A 7,353-nucleotide genomic window follows, 5' to 3' on the forward strand; every position below is an offset into this window, starting at 1 on the left:
GTCCACAAACCTATCAACTGCAACTACGTCAACAACCACAACTGGTTGAAGCAGTAACATTAGCTGCAACTGTGGCAAGAACAGCAACAGCAACAACAGCTACTAGCAGATAAGGGACAGCCCCAGTAACCAGTCCTGTAACCATGGTTCGGACCACAACATTGACCACAGCTGCACTATGACAGGGAAAACCATAGGAACAACATCTGCCAACAAAGCAGAGGCAACTGTAGTGACACAAATGTAACCATTTCTGGGACAATAGCAACAAAAACAGCTGCCACAACACAAGGAACCACAACATTGATAAGAGCTGCAACAACATCAGGGATCACAGCAAACTAGCTATCATCATATTAAACATAACCGCTGCCATAATAGCCACCCCCACAGCAGCAACAGCTGCATGCACAGAAAGGACAACCGCAGTAACCACAGATATAATGACAGCAGGGACTACAAAATGACCAAAACTTCCACCACAACAGGGACGTGAACAGTACCATAGCTGTAATCATAGGGGGGAACCACTACAATAATCAAAGTTACCAAACAACAAGGCAGCAAGAGCAACACAACAGGCTCAACCAGAGCAGGCACTGCAGCAGCAATAAGAGGTGTCACGACAATACTATAGAACTAATCACAGTTGCAACAATAGCTTCATTCACAGTATGGGCCAAACATGTTTGACTGCTCTCACTAAAGTTGTAATTACAGTAGTCAACAGAACAAAGACCACAGCTGCCACATCAACAGGGACAATAGCTGTCACATAAGCATACCACTGCAGCAATGTCAACAGCAAAATCAGCTGTCAGCACACCATTATTCACAGCAGTAACATCGGCAGCAAGCAACACAATGCACTCTCAGTATAGACCACAGCAGCAACCACAAAGATGGTACAGCTGCAACAACTGCCACAACAGCAGTAACAACAGCTGTAACAACTGCAGGGACCTCAGCAATGATCTGACGGTGAGCAGAGCTGCCTCAGTGACAAAGAAAATATCGGAAAACACAGATGTTGGCAAGGCATGGACAACACCTTTGACCACAATTCTAAAGCCAGAGGGACAACAGCATCACCTCCTGCCTCAAAAATAAGAACCACAGTAGTGACAACAGTAGCTACGGCACATCATGGACACCAACCTCAGCAACAACTGCTGGCAAGGTAGGGATAACATATGTGACCACCATTGTAGCCATCAAGAAAAAGAAACTGTGACCATCACCTCATCAGATCCGCCAAAAAAACCTTCTTCAAAGACCGCCTCAACAACAACGCACACAACAGCAAAGAGTTCTTTAACATTGTGAAGGAACTCTCCAACCCCAGCTCCAACACCAATGACGTCCTACCTTCGCAAGACCTGTGCGACTCGCTGGCCACCTTCTTCCACTGCAAGATCGCAGACATTCACAACAGCTTCAACGCCACGACCGCCCCGACAACCACCGAGACCCCCACCCCCATGACCACAAACCGCACCAGCCGCCTGCTCGCCTGGACCAACATCACCGATGACGACACCATCAAGATCATGAACACCATCCACTCCGGATCTCCGTCAGACCCATGCCCACACAACATCTTCAACAAAGCCAGCACAGCCATCGCACCCCATCTCCGGAAAGTCCTCAACATCTCCTTCGAGACAGCAACCTTCCTGGAGAGCTGAAAGCACGCCGAGATCAACGCCTTACTCAAGAAACCCAAGGCGGACCCCAAGGACCTCAAGAACTTCCGGCCCATCTCCCTGCTCCCGTTCCCGGCGAAGGTCATCGAGAAGACTGTCAACAAACAACTAACCCACTACCCCGAGGAGAAATGCATCCTGGAACCTTCCCAGTCCGGGTTCCCCAGCAACCACAGCACTGAAACTGCCCTCATCCCCGCCACCGATGACATCAGGACCCTGCTAGACAACGGAGAAACAGCGGCCCTCATCCTTCTAGACCTGTCAGCAGCCTTTGACACGGTCTCCCACCACACACTACGAACACGCCTCCACGACGCTGGGATCCAAGAGAAGGCCCTGGACTGGACCACCTCCTTCCTCTCCAGCAGAGCACAGAGCGTCCGCCTTCCCCGCTTCCGCTCCAAAGCCACTGAGATCACCTGCGGTGTATCCCAGGGCTCATCCCTCAGCCCAACGTTGTTCAACATCTACATGGCACCACTCGCCCACGTCGCCCGACTGCACGACCTCAACATCATCTCCTATTCAGACGACACCCAGCTGAACCTCTCCCTCACCAAAGACCCACACCGCCAAAACTAACCTCCATGAAGGAATGAAGGCCGTAGCCGAATGGATGAGGGACAGCCGACTGAAGCTGAACTCGGACAAGATGGAGGCCCTCATCCTCGGATCCACCCCCTCGGCCTGGGACGACTCCTGATGGCCGACCGCACTGAGAACAGCCCCAACACCCACCGACCACGCACGCAACTCAGGGGTCATCCTCGACTCCACCCTCTCCATGACTAAACAGGTCAACGCTGTTTCTTCCTCATGCTTCAACGCCCTCTGCATGCTTTCCAGGATCTACAAGTGGATCCCCACCAAAACGAGAGGAACAATCACCCAGGCCCTCGTCAGTAGCAGACTGGACTACGGAAACGCCATCTACGCAGGAGCCTCAGCCAAACTCCTGAGACGGCTGCAATGCATCCAGAACGCCTCTGCACGCCTGATCCTAGGCATCCCTCGCCGCAGCCACATCACACCCCACCTGAGAGACCTGCCCTGGCTCCCTGTCAACAAAAGGATAACCTTCAAGTTCCTCACCCACGCACACAAAGCACTCCACAACACCGGAACAGAGTACCTCAACAGACGAGTCAGCTTCTACACCCCCACCCGCCAGCTCCACTCCGCCAACCTCGCCCTCACCACAGTCCCCCACACCTGTAGAGCAAACACCGGCGGCAGATCGTTCTCCTACCTCACCGCCAAGATCTGGAACACCCTCCCCGCCCACCTACGGCAGACCCAAGACCTGTTGACCTTCAGAAGACTCCTCAAGATCTGGCTCATCGAGCAGTAGCGGCATCCCCTACCCCCAGCACCTTGAGACCCTCACGGGTGTGTTGTGCGCTTTACAAATGTCATGATTGATTGATTGATTGATTTAATTGAAGACACTGGCAATTGCTCTGGCTGCATTCCAGTACATTGCTTTATGCACACTCTGCCACTACAAACAGGGGCCAACAGAAGGAAAATCAAACTTGGTTCTGCTGCAATGGGAACAGTTCGGTGTGAATTGTTAAGATGTGCCCCTTCTTAATCGTTGCACAAGCAACGCTAGACCGGTTTCAGCTTGTTGGGTCAATACAAATACAGCTCGGGACCTATGGCACGTAGAGCACACGGAGCACAGGGCCCTTTTCTGAGTATAAACTGTGTACTTAGAGTGTTTCATTGAGAAAAGCAAACACGCATTGTGAAATCCAATATGTCTGCCTATAATGCTCTACAAATGCAAAGAAAGGTATTCAGAAATATGCAGAGACTATTTGCTCCTTGTTTCTGTGCAACCCGCCTTTTTATGTGGTTCCACAGTCTCTGCCCCCTTTTGAGTGGAAAGGCGTCTGCTGTTGTGCTGAATACTACACAGTGGCATTGTAAATTGTGTTTCCCATTTTTCTACCAAAGTCAAAAGAAATATCCCTGGATTAACTATTGGAAATTAGCTGTCTAAACTCATTCACACCTCACAGTGGCTTAATTGTATACTTTAAGAATTTGGCCACAAACTAAAATGTAACATTTACACTCTTTCTTTATTCAAAATTCTCTTGCTTTACATGGTATTTTCCTTTACATAAGGAGACACGCTCAAAGTTAAAATTTCAGAAAAATAATTTTTTTCCTGAAAAACAGTAAATATAAAAACATCTCATAGTTTACAGTGAAAATTAATAAAACATTCATAAATATAATAAAATTATACAGTATGCACGAAAAACATGTATCACAACCTAATCACACAGGACTTATATAAATAACAGACAAGGAAACCCCCTATTTTCAATGAATCAACTGATGTTACTACAGGTTAATCAGATCCAATAACCTTTGTGCCACTTGTGCGAGGCTTCCAATGTCCAAAATTGGGGTATTTATGGAGAACCCCAGGCTTTGCTTGGATTCTATAAAACGTGCAGCGTCGATGCGTTTTGGTGTTTTAGCCGTGGATATGGTTACACCTTCTTCAGGACAAATTTAATTGAGGTCATCAACATCTTGATAGTGGTATCCTTCTAAACATTAGACAGATATCAGTCAGTACACGTTTATGTCTCATATACAAGTGCAACACATGTTATTCAAAAAAGGGCAACCGCTATTGTATCTCTATATCAAATAGAACGGCTTTCATAGGGGTGGGTTGTACCTGATAAACTTATTTTCCACAAACCAGGGATGTAGTCACTTAATATACTTCAGTCCTCTTGTTTGCACACATTTCACTTCCAATTTATCTATAACTAGTTACATGTTACATCTCACCCAACAGGGTATCATTGGCCCTCCGTTACATTTTAGTTGTCAGTCTAATTTCGTGCAGTTTTCCTACCACTGGGAGTTCCATCCACTACTAACCTTTATTGTAGATCTTGAACTTTCGGGACACTTAGTGGGAAAATATGCGATATTTCTGACTGATCTGAAAGTCGACACCCTAGGTGTTACCGCGGTGAATGAAATATATTTAATGTCAACAGGTAAGGGTGCATACAGAAAACACGAGTGACAAAAATAAAATGATAAGAGTAATGAGATACAACAAAAAGTCCCCGTATTTTATCTTTATAACAGAACCCTGCATCAAAATCAAGGACATTTGTAACTACCAGAGTTTCGAGAAAATCAGTACAGTGCATGAGAATCGAAAGGAAATGGTCATATAGAACTGACAAAAGGTAAGGAGTATTTTTACTCTCAGTAAGACATAGTGTTAATTATAGACACTAAGCTTAAAATCTGCTTCTTACCCTCCCTAATTCTAAAAGGAAAGCCTCCCAACCACTCCCAGTGAGGTGACGGGGGATGAGCCTCTATCCTGAGAAATATCGCATATTTTCCCACTAAGTGTCCCGAAAGTTCAAGATCTACAATAAAGGTTAGTAGTGGATGGAACTCCCAGTGGTAGGAAAACTGCACAAAATTAGGCTGACAACTAAAATGTAACGGAGGCCAATGCTACCCTGTTGGGTGAGATGTAACATGTAACTAGTTATAGATAAATTGGAAGTGAAATGTGTGCAAACAAGAGGACTGAATTATATTAAGTGACTACATCCCTGGTTTGTGGAAAATAAGTACATCAGGTACAACCCACCCCTATGAAAGCCGTTCTATTTGATATAGAGATACAATAGCGGTTGCCCTTTTTTGAATAACATGTGTTGCACTTGTATATGAGACATAAACGTGTACTGACTGATATCTGTCTAATGTTTAGAAGGATACCACTATCAAGACGTTGATGACCCCAATTAAATTTGTCCTGAAGAAGGTGTAACCATATCCACGGCTAAAACACCGAAATGCGTCGACGCTCCACGTTTTATAGAATCCAAGCAAAGCCTGGGGGTCTCCATAAATACCCCAATTTTGGACATTGGAAGCCTCGCACAAGTGGCACAAAGGCTATTGGATCTGATTAACCTGTAATAACATCAGTTGATTCATTGAAAATAGGGGGTTTCCTTGTCTGTTTTTTATATAAGTCCTGTGTGATTAGGTTGTGATAAATGTTTTTCATGCATACTGTATAATTTTATTATATTTATCAATGTTTTATTAATTTTCACTGTAAACTATGAGATGTTTTTATATTTACTGTTTTTCAGGAAAAAAAATTTTTTCTGAAATTTTAACTTTGAGCTTGTCTCCTTATGTAAAGGAAAATACCATGTAAAGCAAGAGAATTTTGAATAAAGAAAGAGTGTAAACGTTACATTTTAGTTTGTGGCCAAATTCTTAAAGAATACAATTAAGTCACTGTGAGGTGTGAATGAGTTTAGACAGCTAATTTCCAATAGTTAATCCAGGGATATTTCTTTTGACTTTGATTGTCTGTAGTACCCTGTTCCCTGGAACAAGTGAGGTCTTCTCTCTTTTGTTAATCCCATTTTTCTACGCCAGTATCTGCATGAATTCGTGGAAAAAAACAGACCTGTGGACTGTATCAATGCATGTTGAATTTAAAATGAGTTAGGATTGTCACTCAATTATTCTTCCAGTGATTTTCAGGTTGGTCCACTACATCACTGGCTTAACGTCTAGCTGCCTTTTCCAGTTTGTGCGTGGCATAACAGCTCCACCATTTCGCAGATCCATTCTTCCAATTCGTTGTAAGACAGTAAGGTGCAAGCAAGGTTTAATGAGTAGGGAATCTTGGCATTTTCAAAATATACTTCGTCATCTACATTCTGTTGTGGAAATGAATGCAAGGGGGTCAATATGGGAAACTTGAAGTGCTAGCCTCACCGTGTGCCAGCGAAGGACTGTTTGTGGGCGATTCTTAATCTATGGATTACCTCACGATTGCAGAGTACTAAAGGGGTTAATCTATCTGTACCTTGTCCAATGGCATTTGTTTGGACACGTAGATGCCATGGACTGTGAGAGTTGTTTTGAGTGAGGATTGGTGTCTTTTCTCTTTGTTTCCAGCCCGGTGGTGGCCTCACAACAATCAATCAATCAATCATACCATTTGTATAGCGCACTACTCACCCGGGAGGGTCTCAAGGCGCTTGGGGGAAGGGGCATGCTACTGCTCGAACAGCCAGGTCTTGAGTTGTTTCCTGAAGGCGAGATGGTCCTGGGTCAGCCAAAGGTGGATGGGGAGGGAGTTCCATGTCTTGGCAGCCAGGTAAGAGAAGGATCTTCCTCCGGCGGTGGCTCTTCGGATGCGTGGTACGGCTGCGAGGGCGAGGCTGGTGGACCGTAGCTGGCGGGTGGGCATGTAGAAGGTCAGGCGGTCGTTGAGGTACTTGGGGCCCAGGTCGTGGAGAGACTTGTGTGCGTGGGTGAGGAGCCGGAACGTGATCCTCTTGTCGACGGGGAGCCAGTGCAGGTTCCTCAGGTGGCTGGAGATGTGCCTGCGTCGGGGGACATCCAGGATGACTCGGGCGGAGGTGTTCTGGATGCGCTGGAGTCTTTTCTGTAGCTTTGCTGTGGTTCCGGCGTAGAGGGCGTTTCCGTAGTCCAGTCGGCTGGTGACGAGTGCCTGGGTGACAGTCTTCCTGGTCTCGGTCGGGATCCAGCGGAAGATCTTGCGAAGCATACGCAGGGTGTTGAAGCACGTTGAGGAGATGGCGTTGAC

This window comes from Lissotriton helveticus, chromosome 9, assembly GCF_964261635.1.
Source record: "Lissotriton helveticus chromosome 9, aLisHel1.1, whole genome shotgun sequence".
Classification (NCBI taxonomy): Eukaryota; Metazoa; Chordata; class Amphibia; order Caudata; family Salamandridae; genus Lissotriton; species Lissotriton helveticus.